The following is a 24,388-nucleotide window of genomic DNA, read 5'->3' on the forward strand; positions in this document are numbered from 1 at the left end:
TAACGCTTCAAAAAGCCGGTCTCTTGCTCTTTTCAATATCCTTTTTCTTTTTCTGGGTGAAGAAGAAGAAGACTCCTGTTCCTGAAATTTGGATTTTGAATATGTGTGGTCCCTGGAAGCTACGATACCCATTAGCAGCATTAGCAGCACCTGTGAGTTTATCATGTGACAGAGAAAACGTGAAAGGCGGAGCAGTATGTCTGTATGTCCCTTACCGGCTAACATATTTCAAGATGGAGCATGAATATGGAGCGTCCCAGTTCATGCGAATGCAAATGTAAAATTTCAAGCCAAAAAGAATACTTGGAATTGATGGTGGTGGTAAATATTCATGTGAACGGGCAATACAGATTTAGATAATGAACAACTAAACACGTCACACACTGGACCTTTAATGGACAGGACAGCTAGGTGAAAAAGGGGAGAGAGAGGTCATGCAGGAAATCGTCACAGGTCAGAGTCAAACCCTGGACCTCTGTGTCAAGGTATAAACCTCTCTATATATATGTGCACCTGCTCTACCAACTGAGCCAACCTGGCCAATCTTTTATAAATGCAGCTTAAAGTTATTGTCCGATAGATTTTCATGTAGTTATTTGTCTAGAAAGTACCTATCCATCAAAAAGTGAGTTAAAACAATGGGGATTGAGCATATGACCCGCTGATGAAAGCACTTGTATTTGCTGCTTTGTCAAGTTATACAGTGTCTGTAGCTATGGAAGACTAAAAATGACAGAAGGAAAAATAAATAAATAAATAAATATAGTGAAAATAAATTCATTTTCGTAACATAAATGGCTATTTCTGTATTTTTACATGTATTTATTTATTTATTTATGCATTTCTATATGTATTTATTTATGTATTTATACATTTATTTATATATTTATGTATTTATATATTTATTTATTTATTTATATATTTATGTATTTATGTATTTATATATTTATATATTTATACATTTATTTATTTATGTATTTCCACATTTCTACATTTATTTCTGTATTTCCACATTCCTACATTTATTTATTTCTGTATTTCCACATTTATTTTTCCCTGCGCCTGTATGCTAATTGAGTGGGGGGTGCCAACATCAGTCTGAAGAAGGATTGGTTAGCTGGGGGCCGTGTCGCTAACCAGACAGAAGCAAACGATCCATCTATCTATCTCTAGACGCAGGCTACCTATGAATGCTGCAGCTAGTGTGTAATACGGTGTAATACAATCTATGGTAATGAGTCGGGCGGTGCTTAAAGGGATACTTCACCGATTTAGCATTCAGCTTTGTATCAGTAGAAACCCGATAGTATTTCTGAATGACCGTGCCTCCCTCCCTCATGTCCCCCTGAGACGAGAGATCTCTGCATTTGGGGCCTGGAAAAAATCTTCCGATGACGTAAAATCATCGGCGTCATCGGAAGATTTTTGGGCCAGAGGCAAGGACTACAGCCAGTAGTAGGATCTACTTCCGTATGTTTTCAACACGCCCACAGGGGGTTGGACTGCCGAGTCTGGCCGAGGTATTCCGAATGAAAACGACTGTCAGCCATCTTGAATCTTCGCTAAACAGGCTCTCGGTTTTCAGCAGAAAACATTTACAACAATTATCTGCATTCAAACTACCGGACGTGTGTACCACCGGGATACATCGGTACAGATCGGAGAATATGCAGGAAACGTTATTACAGACGCAATACTCGGCACACTACGCGAGCTTCGCCTGCACGGAGACCAGCGGTGTCGCTCAATGCCGCTAGCCGGCTAGGGGACATCCTCATCGGCTAGGTGGAAAGCTAACGCTAGCTGTCCACCTGTCCCATCCATCCTGCTTGCAAGTGTCTGCTCATTAAACAACAAGCTGGACTACATCCTCCTTCAACGAAACTCCCAACGTGATTTCAGTGACTGCTGTGTTTTTGTTGTTGTGGAAACATGCCTGAACAACAGTGTACCGGAACCGGGACTATCCAGCTACCAGGCTGCTCTCGCCGGCCCGTGGAGGTGGGCTGTGTTAAACGGACTGGTGTAGAAATAAAATCCAACTAGCTACTGCTAACTGCTGGTGGAGCTTGTGACTGTTAAATGCCGACCATTCGACATTCCACGCTAATTCACGCCTGTGTTTATACTCCGTGTTTAGCTACACCAATGCTAGTATGCGTTAGCTGAACTTTACGGATCCTGCGTGCAAGTGTCCGCTCATTTAGACCACAAACTGGACTACATCCAACTTCAACGAAACCCCAACGTGAGTTGAGAGATCGGCTGTTTTTGTTGTTGTGGAAACATGCCTGAATAGTGTACTGGACTGTCCAGCTACCAGGCCTGCTAGCCCTCCGAGCTAGAGATGCTCTGTCGCCAGGTAAAAGAGGTGGGCTGTGTTAACACCGAGTGGCGCAGAAATGTGGTGATTTGTATCCATTTAACTGCTAACTGCTGGTGGAGTTTGTGACTGTTAAATGCCGACCATTCTACATTGCACGCTAATTCACGGCTGTGTTTATGCTCGGTGTTTACAGCCCACCAAGCGCTAATGCTAGTATGTGTTAGCTGAACTTTACGGAGCCTATAAAGTGTGTGTACTAAATGTAGCCTGTTTTGTATGTCGTTTTTATATAATGTCGTTGAGTCACGATGAAACGTTGTTTCATGTATATGGTTGAAATAAAACACGCTTGAGTTGAGTTGAATGCCTCGGTCTGTCTGTGAAGCGGTAGGCGTGGCTTGGGAGTGGACTCAAAGCAACGAAGCAGGTGCATTCTGGGATTTGGTGTTTTTCATCCATATAAGACCAAAACACATTTTCTGGCTTTTCTCGGCCTAGAAGGCACCAATTTAAAAAAAAAATTCACATTTCTACTACATAAGTGACCCAATTTAAAGATATATTCAGCTTTCCAGCGGTGAAATATTCCTTTAAAGAGCAATGTGCAGGTTCAATTCATAACTGAATTAATAGTAATTTATTGTGTTTGTGCTGGTTGCACAAAGTCCAGTCTGTCAGGAAATCGTGTACATCATTTTCCTTGTAGGAAAAGCAAGGTTTTTCGTTTTTGGGTGCGTTTTGTGCAGGTGAAGTGAGCAGACTTCACTGCCGCGTCTGTCACCACAAACTTGGTCGTTTGTGGTGCTCATTTCACTCCGGAGAGTTGTAGACCTGGAGATTTGTTGGAGTCTCGGATGGGATTTTGGAGTAAGGACAATGTGAGGCTGATTACCGATGCTGTTCCCTCGGTGCACTCGATGGAATCAAGTCCACCACCATCAAAGCTTTCACCTGAATCTGGCGCGGGCAGGACTGGAGGACCAAGTGCTAGCACTTGCAGAAATTCCTGCACCGAAAAAAGAGCTCTTAGCAGAGTAAGTCTTACTTTTAATTCTTGTAACTCTTAATTTGGCTGATTTCGTAATGTTTTAGTCTAATAATTTCAGAATAAAGAAGTGATTTGAGCGTGTATGTATTGGGCAATCCATCATCTAACTTGTAACATAGCTCCATGTTAACTTGGCTATTGCATTAGCAAACATTTGGTAGCTGATGATTTGATGACAGGAGTAGCTAAAATTGTGTCTGAAATCATTCCCTCATCTGGATTAAAAATGCGCTGATTGCAAAATCGTAGCATCAGGGCTTCAGTATACAGAGAGAGGGAGAGACTGAGCTTTAGAACAGGTTTTCGTAATTGTCTGCCTTGACATCAATGCAGTTTGCATTAAGCTAGCTATGAGCTGTTGGCAGGCAGCTAGCTAGCCCAAACACCCCCGTTTCCCCCGCATTTTATTAAGCTAGCTACTATGAGCTGTTGGCAGGCAGCTAGCTAGCACAAACACCCCCGTTTTCCCCGCATTTTATTAAGCTAGCTCATACCTGTCAAGTTTTGGATTTGAAAATAAGGGAAATTTTCCGGCGCCGCGAGCAGTCCCACCACCCCAACCAAGCTCCAGTATCCCTTACATTTTAAGACAGGTGTACAAGAAAGCTAAAATCACCACTTGATGCAGAATGCTGAAAACATTTACAATTTATAACATTGCTTGTCTTTACATTTTATTTTCATTCCATACATTCTTTTCATTTCATATTGCTTTTCTTTTATGTTTTTCTTTTCATTTCACATAACTTTTCTTTACTCTTTTAGTGAGTTATTGTACAAATTTGTTGCAGACTTTGCATTCTTTAAGATTGTTTTGAAGGAGTGTATTTGTGGGCTGGGCCAGAGTGGTTAATTTTACAAGAGAGTAGAGCGCAAACAGTTCTGTTGTTTAACGTCATGCTATTCTCTGTAACAATCTTTCGTACCATGCTAAACACCCTTTCTCAACTTGCATTGCTATGGGGAATGCATAGTAAAGCCTTCATAAGTTTTGGCAGCGCACCCAGTGGCGGTTCTAGACAAATTTTACTAGGGGGGCCAAGGAGGGGCCAGTGTTTAACCAGAGATCACAATAAAAAATGGCAACAAATGATATTTAAAGATTATAAACTTTATTTTACTTTAAAATTATATAAACATTTATTTTGTACAATAATGAGTGCAGATGCAAGAGAGGTAGGGCCATAAAAAATGAAAAATGTCTACATGCATAGCAATATGTAGAGTCCATCATGACAGAATACTCGAGCCATGGATGAAGATTAGACCAGTTTGGCCTGAAGCTCCGTCTTCTGTCCCCCATCAAAATGGTTGGGAATATATTCAAGTTTGGCTATACTGGTACATCATTCTGGGACTTGCTGCTATCTGTAGAAAGATGTACAGTAAACATAGGGCACAAATACAACATTTATTTAACTTACAGTGGTATGCATGAGTTTAGACACCCATGCTAAAGTTGACTAAAAAGAGGAATAAAAAAAAAAAAAAAAAAGTTTTGGGAAATTGATCTTTGGAATTAAAATAGCCCCCCCCCCCACATCATCACATACCCTTCACCATACCCCCATCATCACATACCCTTCACCATACCCCCATCATCACATACACCCTTCACCATACCCCCCACATCATCACATACCCTTCAACATACCTAGAGATTGGCATGGTTTTATTTCAGTTAGCCTAATAGCTAAATGAAATTAAATCTATATCAATGCTAATAAAACCATGCCAATCTCTAGGTATGGTGAAGGGTATGTGATGATGTGGGGGTATGGTGAAGGGTATGTGATGATGGGGGTTTATGGTGAAGGGTATGTGATGATGTGGGGTATGGTGAAGGGTATATGATGATGTGGGGGTATGGTGAAGGGTATGTGATGATGGGGGGGTATGGTGAAGGGTATGTGATGATGTGGGGGGGCTATTTTAATTCCAAAGGCCAAGGGAACTTTATCAGGATGCATAGTATCCTGGATCCATGAAATAACTGGCCTTTAAAAATAAACATCTGCCTGCCTCTATGGGAATTTAACATAGGGGTGTACTGAATACCCACTGTATTTTAAGGAAGAACATTTATTTATTTACGATACATTATTCATTCACAAAGAAAATTGGTGTCCTTAAAGTTTGGACTTTTCCTCATTTTTTTAACTAAGGCATTAAGATCAATTTCCAAAAGATGATTTTTTAATTCCTCTTTTTAGTCAACTTTAGCATGGGTTTCTAAACTTATGCATACCACTGTATGCATGTATATCTGCATGTATTTGAAAATGTAGGCCAAATATTTACTTAAAAAAAGAAACCGAGCCACATTGACACAAAAAAGAGTTTACAGCAGAAAGCAGCATTTTAAGGACACACAGTAGGCCTACGATTAAATTGTAATTAGACTGCAAATAGTAAGAACCTTCTTCATCACAAACCTGATGGTGCAGTACTTGATCCACATGGATCCACTTGCTGTCCCCCAGGCTGTTCCTCTCTCTGTCCCGGTTTTCTTCCTCCTCACCCTCTTCTTCATCCTCCTCACCCTCTTCTTCCTCCTCACCCTCTGGGATTTCCCTCTCTGTGTCAGAGCCCTCACTTTCATCACATGCCCTCTCTCCATCCTCCACCGACTCCTCTGGCTCTCCCTCTTCCTGCTCCTCAACACCTTCATTTGTTTCTCACTGCTGTTTTTCTCACTTTTTTGTTTACTGGGGCAAAAAAAGACGCTATATCCCTTCCTCGTTTCATGATAACTATTAGAAGAAGAAAAACGTAGGGGCAAGCATTACATTTCGTTGCCTAACCATCCCTCCCTACTTAACACGGGCATAAAACCTGTTGATTACTTTACTCAAATGGATTTATTATCGTGATGCAACAGCCAAGACGGATGAAGTTACGTGGTTTACATCACAGCATTGTGTAGACCTAGCAAGGATACTGACATTTGGATATTCGCTTCTGATTCGATGAGTTTGCTTAAATATGATTAAGTTTCTAAACACATCGAGACCAGACATTTCCAAACTTGATTTCATTATCAATGTGAGGAACAAAAGGAACCCGGTTATGTGCAAGAACAACAAGTCACTTACGAGATGAAATTGTTTTGCTTACCTTCGACTCTTGCAACAGGAGAAATCGTAGCTCCTCTGTTCTCTCCAAGAGTAGTCTCATTCAACGAGCAGCACCACATGTGGGAAGGCAGGCTGCAGTGTTTGGGTGCGGCGCTCTAATTTACCCGTCTAGAACGTTGCGTCGCACATTAGTTCCGCTTTTGGCGTTCGTGTGTAAAATCATAATAAATCAATAATCTTTTTATTTGGTCAGCATGGGGGGGGCCACAGGGGTGGCCAGGGACATTTCTAGGGAGGCACGAGCCTCCGTGTAGAACCGCCACTGAGCGCACCATCTCTGTCGTAGCGTCCATCATCCATCTCTGTTTTTTTTCTTCTTTTTTTCCCCCCGCGTTGTCACTCATCATCTGACCTCACACACTAACCTCGCGACAACTGCCACCTACAGTACCTGTAGTAGGCTACTGCAGGTGGCAATTATCGCGAGGCTAGTGACAGAGCTCCGATTGGGAATGTTTTTATTTTATTTTTATTTTATTTTTTTACTCCGCTCGGGCCCGGGGTATTATTATTTTTTAATAACGCAGGTTAAAATACGGGAGATTTACGGGAAAATAATAATACTGGAGGACGGCGGGAAAGAAGAGTAAAATACGGGACTTTCCCGGCCAAAACGGGATACTTGACAGGTATGAGCTAGCTATGAGCTGTTGGCAGGCAGCTAGCTAGCCCAAACACCCCCGTTTTCCCCGCATTTTATTAAGCTAGCTATGAGCTGTTGGCAGGCAGCTAGCAAGCACAAACACCCCCGTTTCCCCCGCATTTCATTAAGCTAGCTATGAGCTGTTGGCAGCTAGCAAGCACAAACACCTCTGTTTCCCCCGCATTTTATTAAGCTAGCTATGAGCTGTTGGCAGGCAGCTAGCTGCAAACACCCCGTTTTCCCCGCATTTTATTAAGCTAGCTATGAGCTGTTGGCAGGCAGCTAGCAAGCACACAAAAACCCCCGTTTCCCCGCATTTTATTAAGCTAGCTATGAGCTGTTGGCAGCTAGCTAGCACAAACACCCCCGTTTCCCCCGCATTTTATTAAGCTAGCTATGAGCTGTTGGCAGGCAGCTAGCTAGCCCAAAACTCCAGTTTACCCTGCATTTCAATTCAGACCGTTCTCCCGCACGATTTTGTATCCCAGTAGGCTACTCTCTGGTAATTTAGAAAGTCCAAATTGATATTGTTGGTGCTGTCATCTTCAGGGCAGGAATGCCGGCTCACTTAACGGAGGAATAAACACACATGTTCACCGTTGGTGTTTTAACCAGAAAACGGGGGAGATGCTTTTTTTATTTTCCGCACATGCGCAGTTGTACATCTCTCATAGGGCATGACTGTACCAGTGTAAGAACACAATTTAACAACATATTAGTCTATATGTTAACAGATATATTAATCAATATGCTGAAATCGCCTAGATTTTGCCACTAGAGGTTTTGACACGTCAGAGCTGCTTTGGTTTATTTCTCTTTTTTTAATTATTATTACTGATCCAGTTGGTAACTAAGCTTGTATCCTATTTTTGTGAGTGATTTTGAACCTCTGTGTTTTTCAGATTTTGGCAGAGAGTGCAGCCAGTAATGAAGGGATAGATGCACCTAGCACTGTAGATTTTGAAGAGACAGAGGGCTTCTCTCTACAGGATCCTGGACCATTAGTGCTTCATCATGGGTCACAGTGCAACATCACGTCTGCAATGCTCATCAGGTAGTGTAACTTGTATCTATCATTAGCTGTATATGACACATAAACATTTACAAATTACTTCTAATGGTAGGAAGAAGACATTTCATACTGGACTGTAGTAGGTTGTGCATGTGTTGTGACCACTCATTTTTATTTTTTTATTTTTGCCTAGCAGTTTTCCTTGGACTAGGGTGGCCCCTAAATCATGGCTGCAGCTGTCGCTGTGGTCCTGCTACACCCTGCTACGCCGTGCAGTTCCCTGCTACGTCCTGTAACGCCCTGCTACGCCATGAACTACTGCAACTACTATTTATAGTCATAGTTCAATTATCTTTATTGTGACTATTATTGCCACTGTTCATCACACCCCCAACCGACACCGTCAGACACCGCCTACCAAGAGCCTGGGTCTGTCCCAGGTTTCTTCCTGAGGGAGGTTCTCCTCGCCACTGTCGCACTGAATGCTTGCTCTTGGGGGAATTACTAGAATTGTTGGGTCCCTGTAAATTATAGTGTGGTCTAGACCTACTCTATTTGTGACTTGAGTGTCTTGAGATAACTCTTGTTATGATGTATTAAAGTTGATAAAGATGAGACTTTATTGATCTGGTGGTGAAATTCACAAGCTACCTGCCAAATCAAACTTCTAAAAGTAATGCAAAAGTAGTGTAAAGGATTACAATTCAGAGACAGTAATATTGTAATATAACTAATTACTCTGAAATGACAGTAACTAGTAATCTATAATGAACTGCATTTTGTAAGTAACTTGCCCAACACTCCTAGTTACTATCAATGATATTATGAATACATTTTATACAACAAGACACTTTGTGATTGTGTTCATTTTGTGAAAACAAAATATATTTATTGATTGCCTCCCTTCCTCTGGAAACTGCCTCCTGATTGTGGCCACAACACAAGCTGGTATTGCCTTCCTGTTCTCCCTGCCCAGAAACCCATATGTCTATCGGACCACCTGCCTGTAGGCTGTGTATCGGAATTGCCTGGAGAATGATAGGGGTGCAATGTTGATATTGATAATCCTGTTAACATAGTCAATATGATCAAGAGTGATAGACTTATTTGATGTAACATTTTCAATTATTCTATTCCATAAAGGTATGTATGCACATCAGAGTTTAAAAATCTGCTAATCCCTCAGCATCAATAATGCACATTAGATTAGATTAGATTATACTTATACAACAAAATGCAGTTTGCGTCCAACCAGAAATGAAAAAAAATCAAATATGTATAACTAAGTGTAAATAATGAACAACATGTACAGATATGTGCAATGTAGTAGGAGTAACATAGTAAGAATATAGATATATGCAGGGTATTAACAATATATTATAAGAAAAACGGTAACGTAAGAATAAGTGTACTGTATGTGCAGGAGGAATAGTATGAAGAGCAGTAGAATATGGCTATATATAAGTAGTTACAGTATGTACATTAATTATTTTAATACAGTTTGTTATTTGTGTACAAAAAACTGACGACTATAATAGAAGTGTATAATAACATAATAGTGTTATAAATTACTCTCATCTAAACATACTCTGGTCTGTTGGCTTGGAGAGGGCCATACTCCTGCCTGAAGTTGAGGTATGCTACCTGCAGCGAGAACAGGTTGAGGCAGCAGGCATCAAAGCCAGGATGGAGCGTCAGGCAGGTAATGTCCGTGCCGGGACTAAACCCTCAACTAGTGCCCAGTAGGCATCCACCTCTCAACAACACATGCTGTCCACCTCCGACGCCATAGCCTCACAATGTCCGCACAAGCACCTAGCCAACAAAACGACTATGTGCTAGTGCTAACCTGCTTCTCTTAATACATCCATGGCTTGGATGGAGTCCACAGTCCCTGTCTCAGCGTTAAAATCTTAGGTTGTAGAATATCACAAGGCAAAATGTTGCTGTCTTAAATTAAGACAATCTACATGTATGTTTAATCTAAAAAAAGGTCGAAAGTATGTTTGCTAAAGCAGATTTATTGTATAACACCGATGTACTAGCCTAGATGAACCAGCATTAGCCACCGTACTACACAGTAACTCACCAAGTCACTTGCCCTATTCGCCACTGGTTCGCAACTCTACTTCTCTCTTCTGCCCATTGTTCCTCCCCCTGATCTCCCCCTAATCTCCCCCTGACCTCTATCTCGCCTAGGAGGCTCATAATTAGGCCTGTGGGCCATCATAGGCATGCTCGCCAACGTTGGAGAGCTCGTTTTTTTCCTTGTACCAGTGAAATCAAGGCAGTAGTAGTAGATTTGATCACATCGCTCTAACCAATCCTTCTTCAGACTGATGTTGGCACCCCCCACTCAATTAGCATACAGGCGCAGGGAAAAATAAATGTGGAAATACAGAAATAAATAAATGTAGAAATAAATATATAAATAAATAAATAAATAAATATATAAATATATAAATATATATATAAATACATAAATATATAAAAAAAAATTAAATACATATAGAAATGCATAAATAAATAAATACATGTAAAAATACAGAAATAGCCATTTATGTTACCAAAATGTATTTATTTTCACTATATTTCTACTTTTATTATTTTATTTATTTATTTTTCCTTCTGTCATTTTTTGTCCTCCATATGTGGCAGCTTTCCTGCCCTAAATTTTAATAGAGCCCACAGTTAGTGTATATACGTCAGTCAGCAGGGGTTGGTTTTCCCCGTCTGCCCAGGTAGAGCTTGTTACTGCAGATTATGTTACATTCCATTGTACTCGGAAATTGGAAACATCTGAGGAGGAAAGATGCGAAGAAACGGTACGTTAATTGGGCGCCTACATTTTATTACTGCTGACTCACAATGGGGGACCAACAGACAGAGAAAGAAGACCGTTTAACGTCAAGACCAAATAAAAATAAACAAAAAAATAAACTCCCACACCCACAGGAGGACTGAGCTGATGCTGGCTGAGATCACATGGCAACCTCTTCCATCGACTGCAGCCAGTCTGTGTGCTGCTCAGGTGGACCTGTGCGCAATTTCATAGGAGGCTTTCAGCCAACAAATTAATTCTTGAGCAAATTCACTCCTCTAACAAATATACGGAATGAATGTTTCCAATAGGGAAGCTACCTGCTCTATCAAATGAGATTACATTTGTGTGTGTGTGTTGTTGGTTAGAATAACACTGGTAACACTTTACGGTAACGGTACATGAATTATCATGAATTCATGCATGAATTAATTGATGTATTATTATGCATTATGTAATTAATGATTCATCTGTTACTGCATTCCTTAATGTCCCATGAATCATCAGGAATTTATGTGTTCATAGTCTGTCATTCATGACCTCATACGTGAACAATACAACTAAAGTATTAGCTACGTTTCAGTCAAATTTTTGGTTAAAAGTCAAAAGAACAATCCCGTTTTCTGGGTTGAAATAACCCAGAACTTTGTTGGTCGTGGGCCCTTTTAACCCAGGAGTTGGGTCACAAATAACCTAACTTCTTCAAAATGATATGGGAAAAAGGGATGACCCTACCAAACAATTTCTTGTACTGGTTTGCATTTGGCAAAGATGTACACATGGACATTGTTGTTGTTTTTTTTACAGCCATGAAAAATGTGACTAAACCTCTGCATTCTCATCTGATGCATCCCACTCCTCTGTTATGGTGTGGGGGCCATTTCAGTAGATTTACTCACTAATATTGTTGTGGAAACACAATAATCATGGAAACTAAATGCACACTTCCTGCATTACTTCAAATACTAAGTTACTCATCTAGTGTGCGGTGGTTTATGGGATGAGTAGTTCCTTCGCTCTGAAATGACGATATGTACATACGTCGTATCAACAGTCGCGCCCCTCCTCTGAGAGAGGGGGCGTTCTTCTTCTACGGGGGTAGAGAGGGAAGGATGTGTTTCTTCTTCCTCTTCTGAATTTCTGGCAGACTGATGTGTATGTTATAGGGGCAAGGGTATAATATATGAACTTATTTCTTCTATTTCTTAGTTAATATATCTATGTTTAGAGGGTGTGTCACTTTATTTCTCCTACAAATACTGGTGATACTGTTTTATCATAAAGTACACAACACGTGTGATTGTTCATATTATAAACTATGTTGACATGATAATATAATAATTCTATAAAATATACCCCTCCAACAAAAAAATACATTATATTAATATATATATATATAGAGAGAGAGAGAGAGAGAGAGAGAGAAAGAGAGAGACAACCCTATAACCCAGAACATGGGTTACTCTTTGAAAAATAACCCAGCAACCCAAACAATCCAGGAATTGGGTCAAAATATTAGCCCTATAACCCAGAAAATGGTTACTCTCTGAAAAAATAACCCATCATTTTAACCCAACACAAATTACCCAGAAACTGGGTTGAAGAAATAACCCAGGAGTTTTTAGAGTGTACACTTGACAGCAGGTAACGTTAGCATACCGTTAGCTAGCAGCTAGAGTAAACACGGTTAAAATGCTGACAGCTAAACGGTGTAAAGTTTGTCTGTATTTCACTGGAGAGGATTCCAACAGGGGGACATACGACAGTCTGCAGCTGCCGTTGTCTGAAAAACAACACATATGTTGCGTTCACTTGAAATACACCTCGCCAGCTTTGTGCTGCATTCAAAGTTATTGTAAAATTTCCTTTTCCCATGCAGTGGTTGTTTTTGTCGTTTAACGGACAGGAATTAAGGAATTTACTGGTGAAATAAGGAAGAGGCTCAATATTTATACTTATACATAACTTTATATAATTTATTTATTTTTCTAACTATTTGACTGAAATGGTTATCAGAAATAATTTATTTAAAAAAAGACTAAAATGTTTTAACTAAAACTTGACTAAGCTATATTGAGTTCTGTTTTGACTAAAACTAGACTAAAATGACGAGACTTTTAGTCGACTAAAACTTGACTAACAAAAAAAAGATATGTGAATGACTAAATATGACTAAAACTAACAAGCACAAGACTAAGACTAAATTAAAAATAGGTGACAAAATTAACACTAGTCTATATCTCACCTGGGCTGGCACATGTTCACGTTAAAAAGCGTATGCGTGCACAAGCACTACGGTCACGCGCATAGTGTCCCGGTTTTAGTTCCGGGAAATCTGGTCACCCTACACTCCAGGCAAACTCTGTGTCTTCTCTTTTCTGGTGTTGTCCTCAAAAAAAAAATCTGTGATGTGGTATTATGTTATTATGCTCGTTGTCCGTAGCGTTGTAAAGGATACATGTACGCTATCGGGGGGGGGTTTACTGCCTGCCCGGCTGTCCGAACGCCCCACGGCTCACGTGAAAATATACTGGATGCCGCGCAGACGGGCCTGGTAAAAATTAGGGGTAAGTAATCCCTTTAGCTGCATTAGCACTGTTGACTATGTTAGCACAATTAGCCACGTTAGCCACCAAGACCCGCCCTACGAAGCAGCTCGATTGGTTGGGGTTAGGCATTTCACCTCAAGTGGTTAAGGTTAGGGTTAGGGGATTGGTCAGGGGATAGGACCTGTAAATCGTGAGCTTGCAACTTACAATGACTTACAAAGATACATAACAGCTACAAGTGTATGCACTATACAGGATTTACCCTATCATACTTTATCAACAGGAATAGATAGGGCAAACAGCCACCCACAAATATATAAACAATAAGAAGAATACCAGAATTCCTCCGTTCAATTAGACCATAGCGACGCACCCCAAGCTTCCATCCTTAACAAACAGCCATGTATATGGGCTCTTCCAGGCTCTCCACTGCCGGCTGTTCCAATTTAACGGGAGAGAGGAGCGAGAGGGGTTAGGATAATCTTCAGCCAGAGAGGACATTATTTCTTCAGCTTCTTCTTCCGTTGTCACCCCGGTGGGAGGTGTGCTAACAGGGCTTGCAACAGGTGAATTAGTCGTGCTATTAACGTCATCGCTACACAGTTTCTTAGTAAAACCAAAATTAATTAAACTGCCTTGTTTTCTTTTTGCCATGGCTATATGATGCTAACTGCAGAATGAATTTCAAGGACTTTGCACACCGATTAATGGCCTGCAATGTTTATATTTTTTCTACGAATCTTTGAGTTAACATGTAGCCTACTAAACATGAGTTGGATTTGCACCGCAGCGCCGCCACGCCTTGATGCTCATAACAAGAATAACATGTATAGTTTTCTTTATTGAAGTGAATTGGGTTTAAATCACCATTACGCATTAATTATATTTTTGCAGTTTTACACATTATAATTCACGATGATCACATTACACAAAACTGAAATTGCACGTCAAAATGACACATTGTCAATATTTTTAGAGACCCCCCAAAATTTCACAAATCACGTTTTCAGGGGAGCCCATGTCTTATTAAGGGGAGCCGAGCTCCCCCTAGCTCCCCCGTAGTTCGCACCCTGTGTGTGTGTGTGTGTTAGAGAGAGAGAGAGAGAGAGAGTGTGTGGGTTCTTAGTTCCTACCTGCCTGACTCCATGTGTACTAAGCATCCCTTGTTGGCCAACATTTTTGTTTTGTCTATACTACTAGGTACTTATACTATATTGACTGGATTAAATAGAATTGCATTACTAAAAAGAGACTAAAATACAATTTTCATTGACTAAAACTAGACTAAAATTTCATCAGTTTTCGTCGACTAAAACTAGACTGAAATAGTCATGGATAATTCTGACTAAAATAAGACTAAAATGCTCAGACCTTTAGTCGACTGAAACTTGACTAGACTAAAAAGAGTATGAACATGACTAAAACTAATAAAAACTAAAATGACAGTTTGACACAAAGAAAATTAAAACAGGCCGCCAAAAACAACACTAGTTAGATGTTAGCTAGATAGTAGTTTTACTGTCTGTTATATAGCCTAATTCATAGCTCAGAATTACTATTTCTGATGTGAAGTAAGCTAATTAAAGCAACACCAAAGCACTTTTCCTCTTCGGTCCCCCTACAGGTTGGAAGCGGAATTGTCCATTACCATTGTCGTAATGTCTCATTATGTCTCATTCGAACTACAGATCCGCTACCCGATCTGGCAAACTTGCATAGTGCGGTTATAGCCAATAGAGGGCCGCAAAGCGAATGCAGATGTGCCGTTCAAGTGACGGTTCGGAGTAATTCACCCTAGGGTCCTTTGCACCATGACCTCGAGCCAAACACCCCCCAGAAGCTTTTTTCACCTGGGTCTAACACTGGGCGAGTTAGCGTTGAGTAGCGTTAGCCGCTGAATAGCTTAGCGCGGGGCTAATGGACCCACGTTTGTATCTCTTAAATGACCCCACTAATAATGCCCGAAATGATACCAAAGGTCTACACTAGTATATATAGGTTATGCTCTCATAAAACGATGGATTGGAAAGTTTGTAAGTACACCAGAAGTTTATGTAAATAACACTTGCCTGCTGGCTTCTGCTCTCTGCAGACGAGTGCTTAGGGACATCTACAAATTACAACACCGAAAAGAGATGCAACAAAAATATTTTTTAATTTAACTTATTTTTTAAAGTAAGTGCTGTCATATAACTAGCAGGAGACAAGTAATAATTGAGGTAAGTTTGGAGACATTACCTTATTTAATCATTAAATTAATACATATTTTTGTTGTATCTCTTTTCAGTGTAGTAATTTATAGATGGCCCTAAGCACTCGTCTAACTGCAGGTAGCAGCAGCAACAGCAACAGAGAGCAGAAGAGAGCAGGCAAGTGTTCATAAACTTCTGGTGTACTTACAAACTTTCCAATCCATCGTTTTATGAGAGCATAACCTATTTGTACTAGTGTAGACCTTTGGTATCATTTCGGGCATTATTAGTGGGGTCATTTAAGAGATACAAACGTGGGTCCATTAGCCCTGCGTTAAGCTACTCAGCGGCTAACGCTACTCTGCGCTAACTCGCCCATTGTTAGACTCAGGTGAAAAAAGCTTCTGGGGGGGTGTTTGGCTCGAGGTCATGGTGCAAAGGACCCTAGGGTAAATTACTCCGAACCATCACTTTCACCCTGTTACGAGTTGATGAACACTGAAACGATTTTGGAAACATTATTTTAAGGTACAACAGAATCTTTAGTGTTGCTTTAAGACATTGCATCGGGGCAGCAATGCTCATTAAAATAAGCAACTTGCTGGGATGCGTAGGATGCTCACATTGTTGTCGTTATAGTTATTGTTTTTGGTGTGGATGGAACTAACATTTGGCCTATATATGAGAGGGTATCTGAATTCAAGTAGACGTTCCTGTGTCCAGCAAATATACATGGAAATTACATATCAAACACTTTGAAACGAAATGCAATAAAGTCATAAATCTATTACAAATGTGACTGGGGGGGGCAGACAAACAGCATTAATTGACACTTATAGGGCGATATGAGGTCAACAATATAGATTATGGTTGCAGCACTGACATCACTGCAAAAAGTGAATCGACTACAGCATAAAATATTAGAGGCTGTCACTACCCAAAGTGAGAGTGCAGTTTTGAGTTGCGCATGCGTCACTTTGCGACGAGTGCAGATGTGAGTTGTGCATGCGTCACTTTGCGACAAGTAACCTACAAGATGCTAATGGCGGTTTGAACTAACGTTAGCAAACAAGTAGTCTACTAGATGCTAACGGCGTTTTGAGCTAACGTTAGCAATCAAGTAGCCTACTAGATGCTAATGGCGTTTTTAGCTAACGTTAGCAATCAAACAATCATAGATAGCTAGCTAAAACGTTTTTGAAATGACTGCTAGCTACAAGTTAGCAATCAAACACAACATTGGCTGTCACTTGAATGGCGTTTTGAGCTAACGTTAGCAATCTAACAATCATAGAGAGCTAAAACGTTTTTGAAATGACTGCTAGCTACAAGTTAGCAATCAGACACAACAAAGGCTGTCACTTGAATGGCGTTTTGAGCTAACGTTAGCAACCAAACAATCATAGATAGCTAAAACGTTTTAGAAATGATTTCCATCTTCTGTTATTGTATGTAAAGAGAAAAGTGTATTATTTTGCAGATTTCACAAATTTCAGTAAGACACGTTATGCCGTAAACTGTTTAAATCTGAGCATGCGCTACTCAAATCTGCACTCTACTCACTTTGGGTAGTGACAGAGGCTATTAAGTCAACAACCATTAATGCATTAGGTCGAGATGCTTACAAGTCTCTGAACAAGTCAAGTCTCAAGTCTCTAGAGTCCAAGTCAAGTCTCAAGTCTCAGAGCTAGAGTCCAAGTCAAGTCTCAAGTCTCAGAGCTAGAGTCCAAGTCAAGTCTCAAGTCTCTGAGCTAGAGTCCAAGTCATGTCTCAGGTCTTTGAGCTAAGGTTCATCACCTGCTGTGTTCCATCCAGGCTGCTTAGAACACTGCATGGCTATATACATAAAGAATGCAAAGCATGTAATATGTTATTATGACTCCTATCTAGTAGCATACTGTATAAGCTGTAAATAAGTGTTTGGTATATAGTCAGTGTAAACAGGCTATTGAAAAAAAAAAAAAATGCTTTACTTTCAAGTTAACTGTATTTTGCCTTGTACGTCACACATGCAGTACGGTACAGACCACATATTGAGGTACTAAAGAAGAAAGGACTTAAAGAATGATTTGTTATTTACTAAGTGGCTGGATTAACTACCAAATGCTTAAAATAGTTCAGTGCTTAAACAGCGTCTATAACTAATGACAGCTTATATACTACTGTAAGTCAACACATCCCCCGGACTCTCAAACCCAGTGTTAACTAAATAACGTTACATGATTAACAATAAACCTGTTTGCAGCCAACGTTAAGAATTAACGTCCAGCGGGACGTAAATGATTACATAAATCGACTACCACAATTTTGGCAAACAAACGCTCATTCATGTTTTCGTAACAAGTGAACGACGGTCGGAGTGGACCTCCTGTCGGAGTGGACCTCCTGTTGGTCATAGCTAAAGCAAGAAGCAAGCTAACATTAGATGGCCAATGCTGAGCTAAACATGTTTGCCTATCAGGGTGCATTTTCAGGTGCCTGATGAAATTAAATGTGGTTGAGCAAGAATCCTTTATCTTGATACCACATGCATTCAGCTGGTCGGTCACCATAAAGCTGCGTGCAATAGAACTGGCAGAGCCATGTGTGCCTTGATAACTACAGTTATTCATTCATCTGTATTTTAATAACATAAAATGTAAAGCTTTCATGAACTCACTATAGACTGACTCACTATCGTGTCATAGGAGTTGGCAATAGTAGCAAATTAGATGTTTATTTATATGGAAATATTATGAATTATTAGTTTTAATTGGGACTTTGCATTCCCTTCACACTCTCCCACTTACTCTGCTGATGTCTTTCAGACAGTTCATTTGTGAGGCCATCGGATACATTATTGATGCACTATAAGTACCACTCTGCTTTGAAAACACAGCCATCTCAGTAGATAAATATGCAACGAAAGAAATCATTAAGCTGCCCAGCCAAGCTTGACTGCCACAAAGTTCAGCAAAGTGCAACAGCAGTCAAGCCCATGTGTCTATAAAATCCCCTGGATCAATGAAAGAAATCAGAGACCAATCCCAATAGGAATAGCACTGCTGTTTGGCAAAAAGTAAGTCACTGGGGCAAAATTGATTATTTGACAATCCTGCTTAACTCCCCACGTCAAGCCAAGCCTTATGGATTATCTTTACACTCATGGACAATCACTCACACAAATAGTGTGCTGGCCAGCCTGACGATCAGTAACAGTTATGTCTACCACAGCAGATAACCACTGGTGGCCTACAATCTGATCTCTACATGTTAATTGCATCACAAACAACCAGCTTAATCCACAATATCAGCCTCCTTTCAGCCTCTCCAGTGCATAAAGCACATCCAGAGCAGTTAACAACTGAACAATTAACTTTACTATCTTTCTTTTGAACCTACATGGAACTGTTGTACGAGTTCCCCCAGTTTGCCTCGCATACTCTCACAGAATCCATACCGCTTCTAAGACAAGTCAAAATTGACAACAAACAGACAGACAGTTTTCTTCTTTGATTACAGTATAGCCCTAACAGTTGAATACCAACTATGCAAGCATTTTTCAGTGACATGCGGGACAAGAACAGGACATGAACCTCCGGTCTCCTGGGTGAAAGTCCTGTGTTGTTTGACCCATCCACCACCCTAACCTGCCTCCTCATGTTCAAACAGATGAATATTTTCATTTTATTTTTCGCATCCAAGCTTGTCCAATTTCATAAAAAGGTTTTCCTAAATTTCGGTTACATCCTATCAGTGTAATGTTTTCAGCTTTGCAGATATGGCTTGTACAATCAGAGATTACAAGGCAAGTTGGAGAGGAGAAGGTGAAACAGTGCACACATAGATAGATAGATAGATAGATAGATAGATAGATAGATAGATAGATAGATAGATAGATAGATAGATAGATAGATAGATAGATAGATAGATAGCTTTTTATTGTCATTCAACTGTACATACAGAGTGCACATATGAACAAAATGTTGTTCCACTGGCTCATAAATGCTGTATTTTCACTAAAAACAAAGTTTAAAAATAAAAAAAAAAAATATATAATAGTAATACATCATCTGATTATTACAGGCAGTTAAATAGTAATGAGATTTTATTTTATCTCCTAAAATACATTGCTTGTAAAAAAGTGTTTGCTTGAGCCAGTTGAAGGCGTATGTGTGTGCATACGATCAGCATGGTAACCTACCACCTTCGCCTCATTATGAGTCAGGAAAACCCTGGACATCTTTTGCAAGTAGTTCCACTCTGTGAAGAATGAATGTGTCCGAGACAGGCACTTTCTTAATGGATGAAGGAGAAAAAGCTTTTTCATTAAAAACCACTTCATCAATGACAGCATGCGTGCATCTTTAACAATTTCTGCCTCAGTGAAAGGTCTCTTCTTTCTGGGCAGTGTCCAGAATACATGCAGGGATGTTATCATGGCTCTCTTTTGTTGATGTGAAAGCGACCATGTGCCACTTGACTCAGTTGGAAAGGTGCAAGCAGTCCTTTTATTCCTTCTCCGTTCCTCCGAGTCCTCAGGAAAACTGGCAGAAAGTGAGCCATGATTTGACATGTAGTGCCTCTTCACATTGTACTCTTTCACCACAGCGATGCATTTGTTGCACAATAAACACACCGTGGAGGCTGGTAGTAAATAAATGTCAGTCCATGCGCTCTGGAACTGGCGATTTTCACAATCAACTATATGGTTGGCTTCGAGAGAGACATTCTGAAGCCTGTTAGCTAAGCTGTTAGCTTAGCTAATGTGAGTTTCTCTGTGGCCCGCCAGCCCAGAGTGCAACGTGAGGCTTGACTGAGTGAATGGCAGGTGTGGAGCAGTGTAATCCTGTTGCAGCCAATCACAGCACATACCTGTGTAACCTAACCAAAACAAACCTAATCCAATGAGGTAGCTCAGATACATGTGCGTTAGTTTTATTTATCATATCACACACATGCCAGCCTGATTTACAGGCAGCCTTTTGCGGGCCATAGAAAAATCCAAAAGGGCCGTATGGCATTAGGCCTGCATTAGGCTATGTATGCTTCTGCACATTTCAGCTGTCTCCAGTGACACTGCATTGCTTACAGTAACTCAGCCTCACCTGTCATGGCAGTCACACTACAGACAGAGGCACATATGTCATGCAGAAACATGATGACTGAAAACTGAAAACTGAAAAATAACGTAGCCCCTGTACTTCTTATGATTCATGCCCACGGGCCTCCGGGATAGTAAATTACACTGTGTCAAATTATTTGCTTGTATGCCAAAGAAATAGTATCCAGCTATCTATTCTAGCAATTCTTCCAGCAGCATTGCTAGAGAAAATTGTTACAATATTTCAGCATTCTGGTTACTGTGCGGAATCCAGCTGGAGAGAGAGAGAGAGGGATTGGATGATTTTCAACAGACAAGTTTTGTTGTGCGCAGTGAGAAAGAGAGCACAAGATGAATATGCCAGCGGCTCCAACTCCAGGGACCTGGGGGAAGAGGATGGCATATTTAATGCCAGCATTTTCATGCATTTTTATTCACCACCAGCATCTTTTGTATTGCATACAAAGCGACCCCCCAGTCATATTAATCCACATGTAAATTTCAGTGTCGGTTTTCTTTCACAGGGACTGCACTGGGATTTGCAATGACTCCAAGAAGAGAATGGTCAATGTGAGTGTAGGGAACTGTAAAAAATATGTCTCTGTATGTGTGTTTTGTGGATTTAAAAAATCCTACAACGTTGAGCTGGATAGCAATGTTTAAGTTGAACAGTTTAAGATGTACAATGCACCTGAGATGGAAGTTGGGGATGGAGGGATGGGATGGCGTTGGGAGTGTGGTGTTAGTGCTGCAGAGCAGAGGAAGGCTCGCTGCCTGCTAATGAAGCCCTGAATTGCCTTTGATGAGTTGACGGCTGCTGCGTCCTCATGCTGGAACCTTCTCCAGTCATAACTTATCTGTTTTATGGTAAATGACGCTCCCACCCGAGAGATGGATGAATGGGCTGACTTTTTCTGACATTTAATTGTGTTGCTGTTTGGCATGATAATCACTACTGGCCATCTGATATCATATCAGACCTCACTGACAGCAAGGTCAGATAAGGATTCATCAAAGCTCCAGCTACACGTCTAACTAGCTGTTTAATAATGGGATTGCAAATGATGACTGTCCTTGACTAAAGAAATTTTAAGTTTACAAACACATATGATTTTGTAACTAATCTATTATTTGATTTAATCGACAGATCTGTGCGAAATTCAGTGGTCGTTAAGACTAGAAAAGCCAATATAATTGCAGTCCACTTAACATCTTTAAAACTGAGTTTTTCCACAAACAATCATTCAAAAGTGCCACCTTAAATTGTGTGTTTACCAGAGATGTGCTCATATGTTTCTTGGAAATAAGTCATTCAGCATGAATAAGCATGAAAAACGACGACTAAGGCCGAAATGACAGATAAGTTCAACTAATCAACTCAGAGGGGGCCAGTTCAGACAGTTCAGCAATATTCAAGTTTTGGCAAGCATTAACAAGAGATCACAGGCGTTGGCACTGTTGGCTTTCTTCATATAAGCACAGCAGATCACAACCGGGACTAACAGCTGGAACACACCGGGCGCGTAAGTGTAGCGTAGCGTAGATGCGTGCTTGATCGCGGCTCGACACTCTCTCTCAGATAGAAAAAGACAGGATGAGTGGGGAAAACGGTGGTAATTGTAGCCTATATGTGGCTGTGTGTGTGTGTCTGTCTCTCTCTCCATGTACCTGATCGCGTGTCTCGCTGTGAGAAGTCAAGACAGCCGAAATCACCATGAACCTGGCTGTTTTATTTTGAAATGTGTTTTATTTTGTAAAGTATCCAGCAGCACTGTGTCTTCCTGTATGTGATTACCTGCCTGGCTTGACACATAGGCTCGTATTTGGTACAAGAAATAGAGGAGACGCCGAAACGATCGCTGCAGTGGGCAGGCCGACGCGGACGCTACTGGATAACATATGGGCGCTGAAATAAAAATAGCTGCGCTACGCTGCTATATATGACCGGTGTGTTTTGGCTGTAAGGGACGGAGTTCAGAACTCATCCTATCCACTTACTGTAGGTGTAAAGGCTGTTTTATGGTTCTGTGGAGGCTCCACGCAGAGCTTTCGCCGTAGCCTACGTAAGTGGCCTGATGTTTATACTTGTGCACTAGTGTGTGCGTCGAGCCGGCGTGTGTGTGTGTGTGTGTGGTAGAGCGAGGTAGAGAGAGACAGTGACGGTGATTATCTTCACAGTGAGTACCGACTCTATATTAGTGAGAGAAACAAAGTGTCTCCCCTTCTTTCTGACCACGGTAGGAAATCTGGAGCAGGAGAAGTTAACCCTCTCCTTGATCTCATGTTTATGGAGGAGAACCCGGAAAGTGGGTGAGTCGGGGGGGAAATGCAACCCTACCAAGCCACGGCCAAGCCACGACGTGTAGTTACATGGACATAGGGTCCGGTGTAAGTTTGTGTCTTCACGTACCTAGGTGCGTGCAAGAAGTATAAATCAGCCTTAAGTCATTGTTGTAGTGAGGACAGTTTGAGCTTATAAATGAAAAGTATTAATAATGCGGTGAAAAGTGTTGCTATTGTTATGTCCTCAGGCATCAGGTTGCCTGAGAGGCCCAGCGCTCACATGACTAATAGACATTCAAACGCGTCTTCAAACTAGAGCTCTGCTCATAGAGCCCAAGGCGAGAAACCTGCGCTTTTACTGTTTTCAAGAGGAGATAAAAGAGAAGTAATATAGATTCAGGCCTATCCACAAACCACTTTAAAGTTTAAAAGTATTAATTTAAGATGATTTTTTTATTTGAATTCTTGTGAAGAGCCTCGCTCCTCTAAGGATGAAAACAAACAATTTGTTGTTTTAACATCGCATGTCTACCTCAAGAGGATTTGTAACGTTCTAACACAATCTAATTGAAGTGATTGCTTTTAAAGGATTCCCACTACTAATGCAATGAAAAGGTTTACAACACCGTCACACTTCAGCCAGCAACTGCTGTCACTTTTGTTCCCTAAACTAAAGGCTATTAGTAAATTTTATTCATTTGGCCCAAAATCACAAATCTGTCTCGAAGGACTTTACAGTCGGGCGCCTGGGTAGCTCACCTGGTGGAGCGTGCACCGATGTGGAGAGGCTTAGTCCTCGGCCCTTTGCTGCGTGTCATTCTCTCTCTCTCTCTCTCTCTCTCTCTCTCTCTCTCTCTTCGAGTCTAAGCTGTCCTGTCAGACGTAGGGGCCTGGAATGCCCAGAAAAATCATTAATAAAAGGACTTTACAGTCTGTACGGACAGCATCTGTCTTTCATCCCTCGTTTCGGATAAGGGGAAAAACCTTTTATTGTAAAGAGCAGACTTCAAGAGGAAGAGCAGCAGAGGAGGGATCCCTCTTCTAGGACAGACAGGCAATAGATGCTGTGTGTACACAGTAAACAGAAATAACAACAGTAAAATTACAATATGAAGAAACAGAATGACAATATTATATCATCACAATATAAAGAATATGTGTCTGACAGGACACAAGCAACCAACGTTGTGTAACTGCTACACAATCTCCTCTGTACCACAGAGACGTGGAAAGAGTATACAATCCACACAGAGGGACAGAGACAAGGACACATGTATTGAGTTGAAGTTTATTT

General features: G+C 40.8%; 1 long non-coding RNA gene across 1 annotated transcript; it reads right to left on the reverse strand.

The window, feature by feature from the left end:
- Positions 1–4,546: 4,546 nt before the first annotated feature.
- LOC120543853 lies at positions 4,547–6,520 on the reverse strand. The gene is made up of 3 exons (XR_005636404.1): positions 6,492–6,520; positions 5,810–6,127; positions 4,547–4,742 (listed from the first exon to the last, which is right to left on the reverse strand). It is a non-coding gene; the product is annotated as an uncharacterized LOC120543853 (long non-coding RNA).
- Positions 6,521–24,388: the final 17,868 nt, after the last annotated feature.

This window comes from Perca fluviatilis, chromosome 16, assembly GCF_010015445.1.
Source record: "Perca fluviatilis chromosome 16, GENO_Pfluv_1.0, whole genome shotgun sequence".
Classification (NCBI taxonomy): domain Eukaryota; kingdom Metazoa; phylum Chordata; class Actinopteri; order Perciformes; family Percidae; genus Perca; species Perca fluviatilis.